The following is a 21987-nucleotide window of genomic DNA, read 5'->3' as shown; positions in this document are numbered from 1 at the left end:
GATTATCGCACAGAATGGCTGAAAATTGATTTGCGTCAGATGCGAAAATATCTTGTTTGCCCACATCCAAGAATAAGGACTTTTTGCACAGAGAAGTTTACAAAAAGCATAAAGATGTGGCTCATACTGTATTCATAAAGCCAGTCTATACTGTATTTATAAAGGCAATGCCACATCGCAGTTACCTTCACCAACCTGGCATCCTAATTGAGCTTTCTCAAATTAGATTCACAAATTAATAGCACAGTAGTCAATGCATAATCAAATATATTAGGATAATGTATCCTTAATGCAATTTAAAAGTAACGAGAAAGGTACGAGGAAACAAGATTTACCTTCATGTTCCTTGTATATATATATATATATATATATATATATATATATATATATATATATATATATATATATATATATATATATATATATATATATATATATATATATATATATATATATATATATATATATGTATTAGTTATGGTTAAGTTGGTGTTTCCATAGGAAGAGCATTTTTTGGGTGGCTTATAACTTCTCTCCCTCTGGACGAATCCTCACCAAACTTTGCAAAAAAAGTATATGGCCCACTCTGAATTTTGTAGAGGTTTGGTCCAGGGGGGGCAAAGTTATAGGGGGGGGGTCCCAAAACTTTTGTTTTTTCCCATAGACATAATGGGAAAAAACTTTGCGCACGCCTACAGCCCAAACCGCAGGACGGATTTACACCAAATTGACGGCAGGAGCGGGGGCTTGGTCCCGAAAGCGTGCTTTTGCAAATTTGGTGTAAATCCGTCCAGTAGTTTTTTTTTAAAATGACCAAAATGTAAGGCAAAAAAATTAGGATGGACTTCCCTGTTCGCCCCGCGGACAGCGCCCTGATTGGCCAAGCGGCTTGCGTGATGTCCGCTGACATGCAACGTGTTCGCTGATTGGACGGCATGGTACGTGAAGCGCGTCAGATTTTTTGTGGCGCCCGCCATCTTGCATTCGCCGACGACCGCGGACAGCGTGGTGAAACTTGGATTAAAAATTGTATTTAGTGGAGTGTGTTGGCGAGTAAGAGTGTTTGGGGAGGGTGGGGGAGTATGAGATGGGTTCAATGTTCTGTTTTTTTATGTGCTAGACGCTTTTGTTGTGTTCGATTTGTCTGCGGACAACACGGCTGTTCTGAAATTTTCTATATAAACGAAATGGTGGGGTGTTCTGAGGACGGAGTATGTGTCCGTTTTGTTCGCAAGCAAGCTAAAATTGAGCTAAGAACACTCGCAGTGTCCTTAAATGTTCGTACATAAACAAAATGGGGCTGTCCTGAGGACGCTGTCCGTATTGTACTCTGGCAAGTTGAATGTGTTCTAAGAACACTTACGGTGTCCTGAAATGTTTGCAATTAAACAAAATGGGGGTGTTCTGAGAACGCTGTTCGCATTGTTCGTTGTCAGGTTGAAAGTGTTCTAAGAACCCTCCTTATGTCCGCTGACATTACAATTTCCTATGGGCCTTACCCGACTTTTTGTCCACTAAACAAACGATAAATCAGGCTGCTGTGCGCCGACATTATGTGATAATCCTATCACTTGCCCCATCGACTTGGCTGACCTGTTTTTGCGACACTAAGGGCCTCATTACACAGTAGGCGGTAAAGGTTTACCGGTACCAGTATTTTACTACGATCAATGACATTTGTGATGTCATCTTTGATGTCCTGGGTGTTAGTCTTAGCAGTGCACGGTGGTGGCGCGAGTTATGGTTGCTTAGCTTACCATAACTGGCGAATTTCAAGGGTTTTTCGGTTGCCCCAGGAGACAGACACGGCACATGAGGGGAACAGGAGACAGATACGGGGCATGAGCGGGGGAACAGAAGACAGACACGGGACATGAGCGGGGGGTGGGGGGAAGGGGAGAGAGACACACGGGGCATGAGCGGGGGTGGGGGAGGGAGAGAAACACACAGGGCATGAGCAGGGGGTGGGCGGGAGGGCGAGAGACACAAGGGGCATGAGCGGGGGTGGGGGGAGGGAGAGAGACACATGGGGCATAAGCGGGGGTGGGGGGGAGGGAGAGAGACACACGGGGCATGAGCGGGGTGGAGGGGGAGGGAGAGAGACACACGGGGCATGAGCAGGGGTGGGGTGGAGGGAGAGAGACACACGGGGCATGAGCGGGGGGTGGCCGGGAGGGGGAGAGACACACAGGGCATGAGTGGGGGTGGGGGGGGAGAGAGACATACGGGGCATGAGCGGGGGGTGGGGGGAAGGGGAGAGAGACACACGGGGCTTGAGCAGGGGTGGGCAGGAGGGGGAGAGACACACGGGGCATGAGCAGGGGGTGGGCGGGAGGGGGAGAGACACACGGGGCATGAGCAGGGGGTTGGGGAAGGGGAGAGAGACATACGGGGCATGAGTGGGGGTGGAGGGGAGGGAGAGAGACACACGGGGCATGAGCGGGGTGGAGGGGGAGGGAGAGAGACACACGGGGCATGAGCCGGGGTGGGTGGGAGGGGGAGAGACACACGAGGCATGAGCGGGAGGTGGCCGGGAGGGGGAGAGACACACAGGGCATGAGTGGGGGTGGGGGGGAGGGAGAGAGACACACGGGGCATGAGCGGGGGGTGGGAGGAAGGGGAGAGAGACACACGGGGCATGAGCGGGGGGTGGGGGGAAGGGGAGAGAGACACACGGGGCTTGAGCGGGGGTGGAGGGGAGGGAGAGAGGCACACGGGGCATGAGCGGGGGGTGGGGGGAAGGGGAGAGAGACACACGGGGCATGAGCGGGGGGTGGGCGGGAGGGGGAGAGACACACGGGGCATGAGCGGGGGGTAGGCGGGAGGGGGAGAGACACACGGGGAATGAGCGGGGGGTGGGCAGGAGGGGGAGAGCCACACGGGGCATGAGCGGGGGGTGGGCGGGAGGGGGAGAGACACACGGGGCATGAGCGGGGGCTGGCCGGCGGGTGGGGAGAGACACATGGGGCATGAGCGGGGGGTGGGCGGCGGGTGGCGAGAGACGCACGGACATGAGCGGGGGGTGGGCGGCAGGTGGGGAGAAACACACGGACATGAGCGGGGGGTGGGATAGACACACGGGGGTGGGAGAGACACACAGGGCATGAGCAGGGGGTGGGTGGGAGGTAGAGACGAGCAGGGCATGAGCGGGGCATGAGCGGGGGGTGGGCGGGAGGGAGAAAGACACACAGACATGAGCGGGGGGTGGGCGGGAGGGAGAAAGACACACGGACATGAGCGGGGGTGGGCGGGAGGGGAGAGACACACGGACATGAGCGGGGGGTGGGAGAGACACATGGGGGGTGGAAGAGACACACGGGGCATGAGCGGGGGTGCGCGGGAGGGAGTGATGAGCGGGGCACAAGTGGGGCATGAGCGGGGGGATGGGCAGGAGTGAGAAAGACACACGGACATGAGCGGGGGGTGGGCGGGAGGGAGAAAGACACACGGACATGAGCGGGGGGTGGGCGGGAGGGAGAAAGACACACGGACATGACCGGGGGTGGGCGGGAGGGGAGAGACACACGGACATGAGCGGGGGGTGGGAGAGACACATGGGGGGTGGAAGAGACACACGGGGCATGAGCGGGGGTGCGCGGGAGGGAGTGATGAGCGGGGCACAAGTGGGGCATGAGCGGGGGGATGGGCAGGAGTGAGAAAGACACACGGACATGAGCGGGGGGTGGGCGGGAGGGAGAAAGACACACGGACATGAGCGGGGGTGGGCGGGAGGGAGAAAGACACACGGACATGACCGGGGGGTGGGCAGGAGGGAGAAAGACACACGGACATGAGCGGCGGGTGGGCGGGATGGAGAAAGACACACGGTCATGAGCGGGAGGTGGGCGGTAGGGAGAAAGACACACAGCGTTCGTGTGCAGGCGGCAGATCCCGCTCCTCGGCCCTTCGCTGGCCACCGTGTGCCGATGGCGTGAGCGGGGGGCTGGAGGAAAAGGGAAGACACGGAGCATGAGTGGGGGGGTGGGAGGAACAGGAGACAGACACGGGCTATGAGCGGGGTGGTGGACTTACTGTGCAGGTGGGATACAAAGCCTCTCATGTGAGGAACAAAGATGGCGGGCGTCTCTGAAGCCAGACGCACTGCACGCTTTCACCGCATCTAATGAGAGAGCACGTCAGATGTCCGTGGACATCACGCAAGCTGCTTGCCCAATCACCGTCCTGTCTGCGGAGCGAACAGGGAAGTGTGACCGCGAAGCGAAAACAGATATCACTTATTCTTTTCACTTACATTTTTGTCATTTTTTTAAAAACTACTGGACGGATTTACACCAAATAAAGCAAAGCATGCTTTCGGGACCAAGCCGTCGCTCCTGCCGCAAATTTGGTGTAAATCCGTCCAGCGGTTTGGGCTGTAGGCATGAGCAAAGTTTTTTCCCATTATGTCTATGGGAAAAAAAAAAGTTTTGGGACCCCTCTATAACTTTGCCCCCCCTGGACACACTTCCCTTTTCACTCCACGGACAGTGTCCTGATTGGCCAATCGGCATACGTCATGTCCGCGGACATGCAACGTGTTCGCTGATTGGATGGCGTAGAGCGTGAAGCGCGTGAGATTTTCGGTAGCGCCCGCCATCTTGGATTCGCGGACGTCCGCGGACAGCGAATCCAAGAGCTCTGCGGTGTCCTGAAATGTTCGTAAATAAACAAAAAGGGTGTGTCCTGAGGACCCTGTCCGTGTTGTTCACAAGCAAGCTGAAACTGTTCTAAGAACACTCGTGGTGTTCTGAAATGTCCGTAAATAAACGAAAAGGGTGTGTCCTGAGGACACTGTCCGTATTGTTCACTGGCAAGTTGAAAGTGTTCGAAGAACACTCATTATGTCAGCGGACATTAAAGCTACCCATAAGGCATAGATAAAATGTTTGACTTTATGGGTGTGATATGCTGCGGTGGTTGTGGCCAGGCATAGAGTCTTGGGTGCATGGCATGCACCCAAGACTCTATGCCTGGCCACAACCACCGCAGCATATCACACTCATAGTGGTTTATAACTTTGGGATCCAACAACACATTTATAAGGAACAAAGTTATAAGCCACTATGGGTGTGATATGCTGCGATGGTTGTACTTATTATAATATACTTACTGTTTGGTTTAGTAACTGGAGTACATGTATTTCTTGTTCATTTCTTTGATAAAATTAAAGATCATGTAAGTATTGGTATTTTGTAACGACTTATAACATTGAATAATCAACTAATCAACATTTTTTTTTTTACCCTCGTATTTAGTACATTACAAACCAGTGTACTGTGCAATTTGCTCAGTTTCTGTGTTTGTTGCTAAAATCATTGGGTCTGTGGGAGAAAAAAAAAATCCATCTTGGATTAAAAAAGAAAACCCTTTTTTTGTTATGCTACAGTCTATTTGTTTGTTTGTTTTCAGTGTTCACCTGTTGTTTCTGGCTAATGCTCTATATATTGGCTTGTTGCAGATTTTTGGAGCAGTTACATATAATTTATTTGTTTGGATATTGTAAAATTATGGAGCAGTTAGATACCAGTTGGCGTATTCTGTCTATTTTTTGATATATTTTAGTGGTATTGATTTATCTGTTTGGATATTGTAAAGTTTTGGGGCAGTTAGATACCAATTGGCATATTCTAACAGTCTATTTTTTATATAATTTAGTGGTATTGATTAATCAGTTTGGATATTGTAAAATCTTGGGTTAGTTAGATACTAGTTGGTGTATTCTAACTATCTATTTCTTGCTCTAATTTAGTGGTATTCATTTATCTGATTAGTTGTTGTAGAATCTTTGGGCAGTTAGATACCTGTTGGAATATTCTAACAGTTTATATTTTTTTACTACAAGTTTAGTTGAGGTTTAAGTACAGTTTGGTTAATAAATTTTGGTTTTAAGAACATTAAATAAGCATTTGAAAGATTTGCTGGTAATCTCTGCTTTAGAGTAATGGTACTATCATTACATTCAAACCATCCACATTTCGTTTTTATATATGCAGTGTAGTGAGCTAAATTGGGTGTTCCTCCTGCGTGGTAGATTATACCTATTGTTGTGAAGGTTTTCTTGCCAAGTGATACTTGACCATGTGTGAATCCAGTCAGCTTGCAGTTGTTTTTGGTACCATCTGCATTGTAACATAGTAGCAGTTATTTACTATGTGTTTGTATTAATAAGGTGGAGCCATTATCCGAATTGCAGGTAGTACATAATCTACCATGGTTTGCATTTTGTACAAGTTGCTGAAATTGAATGGATTCACAATTAGGTATTGATATATATATATGAAGAGTTCATTGGGGATTTCTTCTTGTGTCACATTGTTGCAGAGAGTGAATGTATGTTTCCACATGTATGAAATCTGGAAGATTTCACTTATAGGTATGTTTTTATTTTCCAGTACTTGTAGTAAGTACATTAGAAATTCTTGTGGATCTTCCTGTGAGTTTATAGTGAATTTAACCATTCCAGCACAGTAGTCCAATTGTTGACTTATTCCATAAACACTATACGTGTTATCAGGATTGTTTGTTGCGTTTCTATGAAGTATTAACATTTGCAATCACAATTGGTCTGTACTGTGTAAGTAAATGTTGTCAACAATTGGTGGCAATTGAAAAAGAATATTCATTGCTATATTTGCGTAGCAACTTACTCCAACTATATTTGGGATTTTTTTTTAGTTTGTCTTCCTTCTTTGACGAAGTACCTGGTTTACTTTCCGTAATCCGTCCTTTTTGTTTGTGGTACTTGATGAAGTTTTAGTTTCGTTTACTCTCTTTGGAGGATTTGCAGTGACATCCTGTGGCATTTCTGTTTGATTTAGTTTTCTTTTACAACGTTTTACTTTTTGTGGAAAAGAATATGTGTTTAGATGGGGGGTGTATAGTGAGCGAAGTCTATTGTATTCTAAAATGCAAGGAATATCAGCGTTTACTTTACTTGCATCAAAGTTGATTAGAAATAGACTGTCAAGTGTACGTAAGCGTGATGGTGCTACGTAGCTCATGCCTTCTTTAAAGACTGTATTACCAATGTATATCATTGCTTTGTCTAGGGTAAGACCTTGTGATTTATGAATGGTGACTGCGTATGCAAGAGTTAGAGAAAATTGTTCTCTACGTACATACATGTCTTTGAAGAGAAGGAATCGAGCTGTTGAGGGGCCTATCCTTTTTACTTCTGAAAGTTTGTCAAAGAGAATATTGACAAACTGAATTTTGTTGTCACATGGGTATGTTTGAAAGCCAACAACTGTACTCAGTGCTCCATTAACTAGTCCTTGGTCCACGTCAAGGTTACGTTTAAGCATCACTCTGCAATTTAAGGATGATTTTAATATCTTTTCCAACCCAGCTGTGTTGGAGATTGAATTTTCTAAACTATTTAGTCTTGTTGTGGCTTGCTCACACATGGATAGTGTCATACCATGTACATCTAGTTTGTCTGTGGCGCTAATTTCCATTATTGGTTGCATTTCTTTATTTAACATTATTTCATTGAATTTGAAACAGCTTGCAAGAGTTGGCATTAAGGCCATACAATTGACATTTTTATGGGCTAATTGCTCCATAACATCTGTAGCACATGCATTATCGCCATAATGAATGTGCCGGGTTTTCAATATTGCTTGTGCTTCTTTAGATAGTATACCAACTCTAATACTTTTTAAGATGTTGGCATAAGTGAGATCTGCAGATTGTTTTCCTTTAATTCCTGTATTGGAAATGTTGCCAAAGGTTGACATTTCCAATGCTGCCAACAGTTTTTCGGCATAGTTTGTGTCCTAATGTTTTAAAAATAGGCTCACCTTTTACTGGTGTCAATTGAAGAAGATCTCTGAAAACAATAATGTGTTTTCCTGCAAAGAGCTCTTCGTAGTTTGTTTTGAGTACTTCTTGTAATCTGAGGTGAATCAAAGCCAACATTAGGTTGGACACCATGCTCACTTCATCTATTAGTAGCATTTTCATTTGTTTTAATACTCTGCATAGTTCCATTGCAGCTTCTGTAGAAAGTTTGTAATAGTCTAATTTGTTTTAGTGTTCTACTGGCATGAGTAGTAATCGGTGTAAAGTGACACCGCCTATGTTGTAGGCAGCTAAACATGTGGGGGCAGTGACAACAGCTGACAGTTTGTTGTTTGTCAATTGTTGAAGTAACTTACTGATGATTTTGATTAGGAATGTTTTGCCAGAACCAGTTTCACCACTGACGTACAGTAGTATAGGTTTGTAATTTTGGCAGGTGCATTCTTTGTTTTCATGTTGTACACCATGTGCAATTTCTTTTGTTACTTCTTGAATAATTTTACGTTGCTCATTGTTTAGTTTTGATTGTAGTATAGTTAAGTCTTCTTTATCTTCATACTGACACATGGTGTTTCTACTTCTGTCATAGCTAATTCTGCCTCATTTGTTATTAGTGGTTCTCCCAGTGGTTCTTGGCTTCCTGTTACAGAAGGTTGACTACTGTCAGGAGTGTCCTTATCTAGTTGGGCCTGGAGTTCTTCTTCGTGTTGCTGTTCATTGTGCAACATTGTTTTGTACTGTGTAAAGTTTACATCAGTTATAGTGCTTTCATTTGCTTTGAACGCGTCTTCATATGAGTCATAGTTATCTAGTATCTCTTCTTCTTTTCTCCATGGTTTAAGGAGTTGTAGCAGGGACATGTAATATAGTTCTTTATGTTGAGGAGTCTTTAATGACAATTTGATATGATTAATTAAATTTGGTTTGGTGAGTTTTACTAAGATGCCTTCACAGTTTGTCATTCTGTATTTACCTTTTTTTCATCAGGTTTTATATTATTTTTGTATGTGAAGTTTTGGGCTATGTGGTATAGACACATGATTTCTAAAGTATTAATTTTGTTTGGGTAGTATCTGTCCAATAAATTGTTTTTTTTAAATGTCTTGGCTGTTGGCATCATGTTTAGCTATTGTTTCTATATCTTCGTATGATTTTAAAACTCTTTTTCTAGATTTAGCAGGACCAAGACTTAGCCATACTATATTTTCAGATTTATCATACAATGCAGTATCAGTTAAACGATGTGCTGCTTCATAGGATCCACATTCTCTATGGGAGAGCATTTTTATGCCTAAGCTGTATAATTTCTGAGACACTGTTTTATCTGATGACAGGACATTCCAGAGGTCTTGGTGCTCTGTTTTTTCTGCTTTGGTTAAGTATGCTGTAACATATCGTGCAACTGCAGTGGAATTGTCTGCAATGTACTGCACATCTATGTTTGCATTCCATGAGTGGGCAATGATTGCATTGTAATTATTGATATATTTTTCTTCTTCTGTTCTTTTTATATAATATGTATTTTTAGGTGACTTAGTGACTTACCTTTAACACTATGTCTAAGTGAAGACATGAGGTTGTTCACTTGACCTGTATTTGTAACCGGTCTAGGGAAACCAAAGCAGCATTTGGTGTAGTATTTCCCTTTGTTTTTGTATTTGCGACAACAATATTTGCCACATTTGTGTCTTTGAAATTGTAAAATGTGTGCATGAAGATCACTATTTGTGGCTTCTGATGGAATTTCACAAGTGACATATTTTTCAATAAACTGTAAAACAGTGACATCACTGTCTTGACCAAATTTAGGAGCATCTTTAATCCATAAAAGCATGTGGATATGTGGTGCTGCTGTGGCTTGGTATTCTTTTCTCCAAAAGAAGTGTTGCACTTCTCCAAGGGGAGGAACAGTTTTATTACAAATAAAGTGTAGCATAGCAATGAAGCGATGGTGAAAATATCTTGAAACATTAACAGGATCCAAAGAACAAAGTTCTCCAGGTGTTAGCATATCTATGTTTGTTTTGTTTTTGTTTGATATGCGTAGGAAATCATGTAAATCTTCCCATGCATATTCTGCACAACTTAATGTAACAAACCAAGTGGGTGGGCCAAGGTTTCTGATCATACAACGTACAGCTCCATGACGTCGAAACCAGTACTCTTTAGTACAACGCATATTTGCTAATAGATTTGTAATATTTGATTGTAAAACCTTATCTTTTTGTTGCACTTTTTGTAATAATTGTGTGGCTGACATATTTTGAAAGTGGGATCCTGATTTTAATGTGTATGCAACTCCGTAACATAAAGTTGCTAGTTCACTTTCAAAGAGTAGGTGGAATATGTATTCCACATTTTGTCTAAATCTGGGATCTTCAGAATACATCCGTAATGAGCGGTATTCTGATGCTGATATTTGAATAGGTCTATCATCGTACCTTCCTCCTTTGCCAGTAGGAAAGAGTAGAGGAAAAGCATGTGCTTCTATACTTTTTTCCCATATGCTGATTGGTGATCCTTTTGTTTGATGCATTTGGTACGTTTCTAATGCATCTTCTTTGGTGACATTAGATTGCAATGGATTAATTATATAATGGTCTAAAGTATTTCATATTTTAGCAGGATCTAGGAGCTCAAATTGACCAGCTTCGTGTGTCTCTTGAATTATTTCAGTTGTATCCTTCAAGTTTTCTTCAATATGAATTTCTTTGTAGTATTCATTATTCATTTTAAGATATTGCAAGGCTTGCCTAACTTTATGTAAATCTACCAGCTGTTGCCATATTTGTTTTGTCTTTTGTAGGTACTCCATTTACTAAGATAATTAAAGATTGCTGCATTGGATGTTGCACTCCTAGAGTGTGCACATTTACTTTTAGATCTAATGGTAAATACACTACTTTTCCACAAATTCCTTTCACTAATTCAGAGGGAGGTAATTTTGCTGTTTTTGGTTGAAGGCGTATTATTGCTTGAAATGGGTGCACTGTTTGAATAATGATGCTCTCATATAAATTAAGTTGTTGTAGGGGTTTTGGCAGTGTATATAATTTCAAATTATTTGTGAAAGCACGTGAGGGAGTTTGGTTGTTGTCAAGTTTTGTAGTACAGTAACTGAAAAGTATTAAGGGGTCAGTTATTTCGTATTTGTTTTCTGCTATAAGGTAGAGAGCTAATTCGAACCATTTAGAATCTTCATTGTCTTCTATTTTGTATGATAGGTCTACAGTTTTTGTGTTACTTTTATAAAAAGGTATGCGGCAACATACACACACATGGTTTGGTACCTCAGCTGATGTACTTTTAAATTTTAGTATTTCTTTTTTGTATGTGTGTAGTTTAAAGCTACTTCATTCTGTAAGTGGCTTTCACTTCAAAAATACTTTTTCTGGATATAGTCGATTTCTTCAAGTAGGTCAATAGCTGTACCATGTAGAAGAATGTTATTTAAATTGGCTAGTGCTAAAGCAGGACTTTTAGCATAGTACAGTTTATAGACTAGATTTATTATAGTTGAATGATGTGTTGATATCTTTTTGATATCATGGAAGGTGGTTTTGCAAGTAGGTCCTGTAATGCAGGCCAATTAATGTCCTTGTAGTCCTGTGTACTTGCGTACTGGACAGGTATCCATATTTTGCAGTAGTTTAATTTTGATTTTGTCTTTGCCTTTCACATATTGATTGAGGAATTGGCGTAAAGACTTGAAACATTTTTGGGGAATGTTACACATTGACGTGCATGGCCATTTGTACACTAAACGTCTGATTCACTTGAATGGAGAGGTAATTCTAAGTTTTCAGGGCATATTTTTGTAAGCAGTACTTCTTGTTCCATTAAGGTATTATTAACTTTTTCATAACCTCAACCACTGCTTTGTATGGCAATTGTATTTGTTTGCTTTTGTTTGTATGCTTCTCAATTAAAGTATGGTTCTGTGCTTGCAGTGTGACTCCATTCACCTCTGCAGATTTTTAAGAAGTTCTTTCTGTTGACATTTCGTTTATTGAGAAGTCTTTTTTGTAATTTAGTCATTAGTTTTGTTAGTGGTTTCATTTTGTTTAACACTAAAATAAATAACTTTCTTTTGAGAACTGCACTGTCTATCAATGCTTCTAAGATTAATTTCCTACGATAGGTTTTAAGGGTTGAACCTGGTTTCTCTCCTGTTTTTATAAGATTTTGAAGGACTCTGTGACATAACATTTTGGCTAAAATACTTTTCTTGGTATGCTTACTTTGCACTATATCAAGATTTATAGAAGCAGTTTTATCTGTAGTGATAGCTGATTTTTTGTTAATTGTTTTCTGGTTTGTTTTACATTTTGATAGAGGAGGCAAAGTTTCTGTACTTGAAACTTCTTTTATTTCACTAAATGACTGCATTAGCTGTTTTGTTTCTTTTTTTTTACAAATTCTGCTAGAGATGGATGCTTATGTTGGACACTTTTATTTTCATTTGCTCTACTTCTGCGTTGCTTTCTACGGACTTGATTTTTGGTAGGCATTCTTTAGGGTCTGTTGAAAAAATAAAGAAGGTATGGGTTGGGGTGTTCTGCGATGTATGTGTGCTATGTGCATGAGTGTTTGAGTAAGATGATAAAGATGTATGTAATGGTGTGTGATTGTGCATTGGGCAACTACAACTAGTAGGGATGGGTATTCTTGAATTAATGTGTTACTAAACTGGGGTTCAGATGACAGAAAAAAGTAAGCTAGTGGTGTGGAGAAGTACAAATAGTAAATCTAATGCTATACAATTAAAACAGTTGTTTGTTCTATAACATCAAAATTCTAGCGGCTGAGTTGGGTAATTTGTGTGTCGAAAAAAAGGAATTTGTGGGCCATTCTGGCTGTAAATCGATATTTAAGAAATAAGGATTTTTGGACAGAATGGTGCACAATCTCTATTTTTAGGCACGGAAATAGCATGAATTAATGTTACAATGTGTTTGAGTAATAATACAAATATTATGGTGGTATTCAACTTACTTTTTTTCTAAAATGAGCAGGTTACTTCTTAGTTGTTCTTTGTACATCAAATTCGGCTGCTTCTTTTCAGGAGAATGGGCTTCACTGCAATTGTAAAAGAAACAAATTAGTAATTTTGTTTGTATATAGCACTGTTTTTAATTTAGACATTGATTTTTTTAATTGACATCCTCAGCGCCTTCCTCAAAACCATTAAAACTATCTTATTCACATAAAATACCTCGCACCAGTTGAATACATATCATATGTTCTTAATGAATACACTGTATTGCAATGACTAACTGTAGCAAACAAAATATCTTTACTATGCCTTGTGAAATTCATAATGTACCACTGAATACCACTATTCCTGTAACTAAGCTCTTGCAATAATAGTGCCTCAGTGTCATGGGCTGCTTGCGCTATATAAATATAAGTAAGTAAATAAATAAATAAATGAATGTTTATGTTATTGTACAAGTATTGCTGTTTGAGATTTGAACATAGTGTGTGCATCCAATTTTGTTTGACTATATGCAGTCTATATATTTTATTTAAAAATGTTACTTCAACATGATTTGAATATGTGTGTGTAAAAAGAAATTAAATAGTATAAAGGTTTGTAAGTGACAGTTGATTTTAGGAGATGGAAAAAAAGGCAGTAAGTTCATTTTACAGATTATACAAGCTAAAAGTCAGTTAATCTGTTTATATGAAACTAGAAGAATTGTGCATGTACTTTACAGAAAATAGCATACCTGTAATTTGTGTTCATGCATATGGATATGCATGGAGCTGCAAGTAGAATTCTTGGAGACTTGTACAATATTTCTTGTAGAAGGTGCTTTCTAATGAAATGACACTTGTACTGAGAGAGATTCACAGTACATTTGCAGTGCTGACCTATGATGATGCAGTTAGAAGTATAGGTCTTCTATATGATTGGTAGATGGTCATGTGACTTCTTAGCTACATCCAATGAGGGAATGGCACAGAGAGTGAAGAGGAAATGGTAGAAGGGCTGTCCATGTTACGATATGTCCGCGGACATGGCGGTAGTTCGCGGACATCAGGTGTTACATCCGGGGATTTTTGGGTTGGGAAGCCATGCAAATTAGAATGAGCATAGAAAGGTATTGGTCAGGAATGTTTAGTGGGTGTCTTGTGCCAGGAGAGAGTTTTTCAGATACTCTTTTTGCTGGGAGAAGAACAGATAGCTATGGCTGTGTGTTTAAGAAAACAGATTGTTTGGATTTTTGGAGACTCGTGGATACATTGGTTGAAGGTGCATGCAGAAAGCTGTGGAGTAGCTGTAGATCTTGGATTCCCACATATGGAAGTACACTGGCATGGAGTACATGGAATGAAGTGGTTGGACTTGCTACCTCTCTGTGCTACTTTGGAGACAGAACAACATCCAGATATAGTTATAATTTATTGTGGAGGGAACAGTTTAGGACATGTGTCTGGAATTTCTTTGCAATTTGCAATGAAAGAAGGACTTGGGAAGGTCATGGACATGTTTCCAAATTCTCAAGTAATTGTTTCACGGAAAGCGCAGAGACAAATGTGGCTTCGTTCTTCTTCGTTTGGTCCACAAATGGAGAAAGCAAGGCGGAATGTCAATAAGGCTGATTGTGCCTTTCTAAGAGATTTTGGCATGTCCTCTTTCACAATGAAAATATTATGTTTCATAGTACATACATTTTTCACAGAGATGGAGTCCATCTAACTTATGCTGGCAATCAGAGTTTTCTGAGAAATTTACAAAATGCATTGCAACCTTTTTTTTAGAATTACAGCATCGATTTTGTAGTAGGTTGAGTATTTATAATTTTTCAAACACAAACACCACCAAAAGGCTCTTTTCAGAGCCACCACTTCCTCTCAGAGAAAATTGCAATGGTTATGATAGGGCAGCACCCCAAAATCTTAGATGTCCGCAGACTTCTAAAAAATACACGGGGCCCCGCTTCATTTATTTTCACTTCTATTTTTTAACCGTGAAAGGCGGCTCTGAAAAGAGCCTTATTTTTTTTGGATTTTTGTTGTTTTATATTTTTTTTGTTTTTTTATACAAGACACACTAGGAGAGGAGGGGAAAGGAGGGTAAAGGGGGGGACACCAACCACGGGGATAAGAAAGGGCGCGCTGAGAGAGGAAGATGTAGAGTGGGTTTTATTTGGTTAGTGAGCAGATCTTCTCGTGCTCTGAGACGATAGTCTCAAAGCACTTTGAAGTCGCTCCCCCCTGCAGAGTACTGCATCGCAGTACATACACACAACTGTGACCCTTGAAAGGTAAGGGCCATCAGCATTGTGTATGGCCTGTGAGGCAGCTTGCGGAATACGCTGTCCCACAGGAGTGTTCCTTGTGGTGACAGGATCAGAAACGGAGGATGAAGTAGAGGAAGTCAACCTGCTACGCTCCTCGCAAGGTACAACCTTGTGAATGGCCCCAGTGTGAAATGACCTTAGGTGTTGCCTCGTGGTAGTGGTCCCAAAACTGTACAAACCAAGCCTCCCGTGACTGAGTACCATTTTGCACTCGTTGCAGGTGACTTGGTTCGCACGAGCCTTAGGACCATTCCCACAAAAGGTAAATAACCGCCACACCCAAGACTCACGCCAAGTGTGAGTAGTAGGGAGTTCAACTACTTCATCCTCGTCATCCTCTTCTTCCTCCTCTGCATCCTCACTCCTGTTCCCCTCTTCAGGCCTTTGGGGAGGTGGTGGAGAGGGTGGGGGTGGTGCTGAGGCAGATGCAGCACCAGGTGGCAGCAGTGCAGCCATGGATGCCATCAGGTTCAAGATGGAAATCTGCAGGTTTCAGTAAAATTCGCTGTGCTCTGTAGAATAGCCAGAAACACGATGAGAATAAGCTCTAGGGCGTGGTCTTTTATAGGTGTGCTTGTACGCAGTTCACGGACATGCGCGCTGTCCGCGGACAGATCAAACACAAAAAAAGGTTCAAAAAGTTTCAAAAAGTATGTAGAAATTTAGGATTGGTATGTGGGACTTGTGCTATGGTGAGTTTTTATTGAAAAATATTGTGGATTACTTGAAAATGTAGTTTTAAATTGTTCGGGGACATGAACAGTGTCCGCATTCAGAACACACAATCAGCGTGGGTGCGGTCACATGATTGCTTCGCGAACATTTCTGCGAAGGGAGCGGCTGTCCACCGGACACCAAATGCATGGACATTGGTTTGCGCATGCGCGTTGATGTTCTACGGACACTGTTCAGGTCCTGAAGTAATTAAAAGTGTGTCACACGTCAAACGAACAGTAACGGACAGGCGTTTGTTCTTAGAACTGTTTCAACTTGCTTGCGAACAATACGGACAGACATAGCGTTCTCAGGACACCTCCATTTTGTTTATTTACGCACATTTGAGGACACCACATGTGTTCTTAGAACAGTTTCAACTTGGTTGCGAACAATACGGACGGGCATAGCGTCCTCAGGACACCCCTATTTTGTTTATTTACGAACATTTCAGGACACCGCGTGTGTTCTTAGAACAATTTCAACTTGCATGCAAATATTACGGAGACGTATAGTGTTCTAAGGACACCCCTATTTCGTTTATTTACGAACATTATAGGGCACATGATGTGTTCTTAGAACAGTTTCAACCTGCATACGAACAATACGGACAGGCATACCGTTCTCTGGACACCCCTATTTTGTTTATTTACGAACATTTCAGGACACCGCGTGTGTTCTTAGAACAGTTTCAACTTGCATGCAAACATTACAGAGAGGTTTAGTGTTCTAAGGACACCCCTATGTCATTTATTTACGAATATTGTAGGGCACATGATGTGTTCTTACAGTTTCAACCTGCCTGCGAACAAAACGGACAGGCATACCGTTCTCAGGACACACCTATTTTGTTTATTTACGAACATTTCAGGACACTGCATGTGTTCTTAGAACAGTTTCAACTTGCTAGCGAACAGTACGGACAGATATAGTATTCTTCAGGACACCTCCTTTTCGTTTCTTTACGGACATTCCAGACACCCGCGCTGTCCGTGGACACCTAAATTGCTTTAAAAAAAAAAACATGAAATGAATTAGAACACAATATAAAATGTAACTTTATTTAACATGTATGATTAATTTATGACAGAGAAGGTGAGGCAGAAACTGAAACAAAAACAGGAGAATTAGGAGTTTCAACAGTATTTGTATGAGGTGAAGAAGGGATGGAAGTCTCATCAAAACGTTTTGGTTCATGGAGAGGGTATGGGGATAATTGACTGGGATATGGTGAGTGGGACAGGCACATGTGGTACAATGGTACGTGGTTTTTTGTTTAAAATGGTCTTCCACAAAGGTTTTTAAATTATTAAAATTAGCCAACAATAGATCCATTTTATCTTGTATGCTGTGAAGAGTCTTATCCATAACAGCTTTTTCTGTAGTACTTTCTATTTTGGTATGCTCTGTACAAAAAAAAATATATATGTTAAATGTATATAAAATAATAATAATTAAATGGTTTATATTGTAAAGTGTCTACCATTAGATTCACTGGGCCTCATTATGACCCAGGCGCTAATGGGTTAACGGCGCTGTAAAAGGCTGCAGCGCCGTTAACCTATTAGCACCTAATTACGAGGTCCCTTTGCAGGACCCGACCTTAACCGCTGGTTTTACCAGCCGTTAAAGTAGGGACTCGCAAAGGGACCTTGGTGCTAAGTACGGTGCCGCAATTTGCAGCACCGTACTTAGCACCTTCCCCATTCCCATTGAGCCCTATGGGGCAAAAATGGAAATGGGGAAGGGCCATGGAGGAAGGGGGAATTACCGCCCCGCCAACCTTGTAATGGAGTGGTAATTCCCCCTTTCTCCATGGCGGAGTCGGTAATTTACCGGCATGGACCATGGTGCTAATAGCACCATGGTCTTCCGCCAGGGTCTATCTTCTGACATTTCCTCATGTGGGAAATGCTCCTCTAGCCACTCCAGAGCACTAGACATTTCTGTGAGAAAAAAAACTTAGGGGCCGATTCATGGAACAAACGTGCGCCGAAAATCTACGCGCAAGCAGGCGCAAGCAGGCGCAAGCGGAAAAAAAGAGGCGCACGCGCACGCGTGCGATTCATGGAAGTCCCTGCGCGTGTCTTCCTCGGGATGTGCGCCAAACCCGTGCATGGCGCACACGTCACTGCAACATCCCGAAAGACGTGCGCGACGCGCACAGTGAAAGCGCACAACCTCTGCGCATACACTAGAAAGTGTGCGGAACACGGGGCGTAACGCGCGGAATGGGAAACAACTTGCGAAAACAAGGGCGTAACTGGGGATGTACTGCAGGGAAGCAGAGGGAACGCCCACACGCACCCGAACCACACGTATTCATGGAACCGAATAGGGCAAAGTCACGCACAGCGAAAGACACGCACAAGCCGATACACGTCCGCCACACGAAGGAAGGCGGTAGCGTCCCTGCGCATTACAAAAGTGGCAACATACAGCAATTGTGCGAGCGGGGCACGTGTATTTCGGGGTTGCGCGGGAAGTTACACACGCGATTGAGCGGGATACGTGTATTCCGGGGGTTCGCGGAAAAACACACACGCGATCTGGCCTGGGGGAGCGTGCTACGTGTATTTCAGGGGTTCGCGTGAAGTTTCTCACGCGATCGGGCCTGGGGGAGCGGGCTACGTGTATTTCAGGGGTTCGCGTGAAGTTTCTCACGCGATCGGGCCTGGGGGAGCGGGCTACGTGTATTCCGGGGGTTCGCGTGAAGTTTCTCACGCGATCGGGCCTGGGGGAGCGGGCTACGTGTATTTCAGGGGTTCGCGTGAAGTTTCTCAAGCGATCGGGCCTGGGGGAGCGGGCTACGTGTATTTCAGGGGTTCGCGTGAAGTTTCTCACGCGATCGGGCCTGGGGGAGCGGGCTACGTGTATTTCAGGGGTTCGCGTGAAGTTTCTCAAGCGATCGGGCCTGGGGGAGCGGGCTACGTGTATTTCAGGGGTTCGCGTGAAGTTTCTCACGCGATCGGGCCTGGGGGAGTGGGCTACGTGTATTTCAGGGGTTCGCGTGAACTTTCTCACGCGATCGGGCCTGGGGGAGCGGGCTACGTGTATTCCGGGGGTTCGCGGGAAGTCACACACGCGATCTGGCCTGGGGGAGCGTGCTACGTGTATTTCAGGGGTTCGCGTGAAGTTTCTCACGCGATCGGGCCTGGGGGAGCGGGCTATGTGTATTTCAGGGGTTCGCGTGAACTTTCTCACGCGATCGGGCCTGGGGGAGCGGGCTACGTGTATTTCAGGGGTTCGCGTGAACTTTCTCACGCGATCGGGCCTGGGGGAGCGGGCTACGTGTATTTCAGGGGTTCGCGTGAACTTTCTCACGCGATCGGGCCTGGGGGAGCGGGCTACGTGTATTTCAGGGGTTCGCGTGAAGTTTCTCACGCGATCGGGCCTGGGGGAGCGGGGTACCACTCACCGTCTGCCTTGCGTGTAGAAGAACGCGTAGCCAACACCCGCTGTGAAGTAATAGCGTGTGAACCCCAACGGATGGAAAACACACGCACCGCACGAAAAGCACGTACAGAACATAAATGCACGCGGGATCACCAAGCCCTGCCAGGGCAACGCCCGTGCGCAAAACGTCACAGACGCGCTTACGCTGTAAGGGCCTTTGGTCCAATGAAATCGCGTACGCGTGCTGACGCGCTTACGCGCTAAGGGCCTTTCCTCGAATTACACGCTGACGTGCAGATTTTTCACGTGCCAAATCACTCCGTATCAAGCTGGCCATGCGAATACACACGGAAGACCACGCTCCTGCCCAGAAGGCCGAATCACTGCCCCCCAGTGCCCCGAGCAGCCTCCCACGTGCCATCTGCTGCTGCCTGCCTGCCTGCCTGCCTGCTGCCACCGTGCCCTGCCATTTGGTGCTTGCACATCAGCCATCTGCAGGGGTCCAGTTGCTGTGTCCACCCCTGCTGGAACAGTAGACTCCCGACTGGGATACCATCGCTCCACAGCCCAGCCCCAGGACCCAGTTGCCCACCCACGCCTGCCTCGGGGGTCGCCATGTCGGGGCAAGCACCATCTGAGACCAGTGGCGACCCCCAGCCAGAGAGGCAGAGGGCCACCAGCTTCAGTCAGAAGGAAGTTGGTGTCCTGGTGGAGCATGTCCTGGGGCATTATGATGCCCTCTTCGGAAGACCACGCGCCAACAAGGAAGGACGGGAGAGGATCTGGGACGATGTAGTGGTTGCCATCAACGCGGAGGGGGTGGCAACCCGCGACATCAAGCACATCAAGAAGCGCTGGGAGGACCTGAGGTCCAGGACCCTCAATAAGGCCCGGCGCCTCGCGGAGGGGGGCCGGGCACGCCTGAGTGACATCCAGATGAGGGTCCTGGAACGCATAGACCCAGCGCTCCACGCCCAGATCCTTCGGAGGCAGACCCATCTGGAGTTGGCCGGTAAGTGGCCAAGCATTGCTGTGTGAGACAGGGCATGTTGCAGTGTGCTGGTTGTCTGATACCTGTCTGTATGTGTGACATAGGCCATGTACGTATATGTGTGTGCAGGGACATCATGGTCAGGCATGTGAGTACAGTGATGTGTGAACCACATGGTTGGTGCATGTGTTCTATTGCAACATGGGGGGCTCTGTGCGGAATGGACACATGGAAGCATGGCAGTCTCTGTTCCTGGACATGGGTGGGGGTGAGGGATGGGTGCTGGTCCCATGTACACGTATGGTGTCCATGTGTGTGTGTCTGACCTGCGTGTCTGTGACTTGTAAATGCCATGGATGCATGACACATGTCTGTGACAATGTTCAGATTCACTGATGCAGCCTAGTCATCCTTGTATCCACTGCGTCTGTGGTGTACGAGGCCAGATGGATCGAACTACGGTGAGGTGTGTGCATGTGATGGCAAGACCCATGATGCATGTGAGTTTAAAACCAACATTGTATGAATCATGAGTCCCTTGGTCATGTATGCCAATGTCCATGGCATGCGCCATGCCTGTTACTGTATGTGTTTTGCCTGCACTGACCCATGTGTTGTGGAGGGACATGATGGAAGTGATGTATGACAATGCCACTCATCTGCTGTTGCTTCCTGTCTAGGGGACCATTGTACAGTACCCTGATGCTTGTGTTCTATTTCTCCCTCTACACAGTGGCAAGTGAAGAAGAGGGCGGAGAAGGCGCTGTGGAGCAGAGCGGCGGGGATGCCGCCACGGCTGCAGCGGAAGGGGTGGGTGAGCCCCCACAGGGGCTTGCACCGGCGGAAGACGGCGTGGAGACATTCAGGTTGGTGGTTTCCACAGAGGGGGAGGAGGCCGCTACTGAGCCACACATGGGGCCTGGTGGGGGCATCCCCGCTGGTGCAAGTGGTGCAGTCCAGGGCCAGGGGCAGGAGGCAGCACAGGTCGCCGTGGAGGTGCCTGTGCATGTCACTGTCCCTGACACTGTGACTGCACCACCATGCACCAGCAGGGATGCCCCATCCCAGGCCCGTCCGCAGGTAGGGGAGATGTCCATGTCATCTGACACTCCTCTACCTGGGGACGAGGGGACCCCTGGCCGTGTGGAGAGGGTCCTGATTGGTGTCGCTTTGCGCACGGCTGGCATTCGTGATTAGGTGCATGCTTCCCGGGAGGAGCATGCACATCATCACGAAGAGCACCGTGCGTACGTGAACCATTTGGGAGCCGCCATGGTCGGGGGTTTCCTACATGTGTGTGGCCTTCTGGCGACCCTCTCCTCCTCTGTGGAGGCTATGCGCCAGTCGTGCTCCATGCCGTCTTCCGGCCCAGATGCCACCAGGGCCCCCTGTGGACCTGCCCCGACCAACGCAGCCAGCTCGGTGGGGACCCCATCCCTGCCACAGTCGGGAGTCAAAGGTCCAGCAGGGGTGGACACACCAGCAACTGTCCCCCTGCAGATGGAGGATGTGCCTGCATCATCTGGCAGGGCACGTGCAAGACGGCATCGGTGGATTCCATCAGCCTGGATGCCGTCGTGCTGGCAGAGGCAGTGGCGTCGGAGGCAGCAGCAGGCTCGACGTGGGAGGCATCATGGCTCGGGGCCATCAAGATCAGAGGGGCAGGCATCGGCTGGAGGGCAGGAGAACCCTGGGATGGCAGTGTCTTCCGTGTGGGAGCAGTTGGTCCAGCGGATAGGTGCGGAGCGGCAGCGGGCGGAAGAGGAGCGGCTC

Source organism: Ambystoma mexicanum, chromosome 5p, assembly GCF_040938575.1.
Source record: "Ambystoma mexicanum isolate Mex_15411 chromosome 5p, UKY_AmexF1_1, whole genome shotgun sequence".
Classification (NCBI taxonomy): domain Eukaryota; kingdom Metazoa; phylum Chordata; class Amphibia; order Caudata; family Ambystomatidae; genus Ambystoma; species Ambystoma mexicanum.
The sequence above is the reverse complement of the archived record's forward strand: the minus strand, read 5'-3'. Positions refer to the sequence as shown.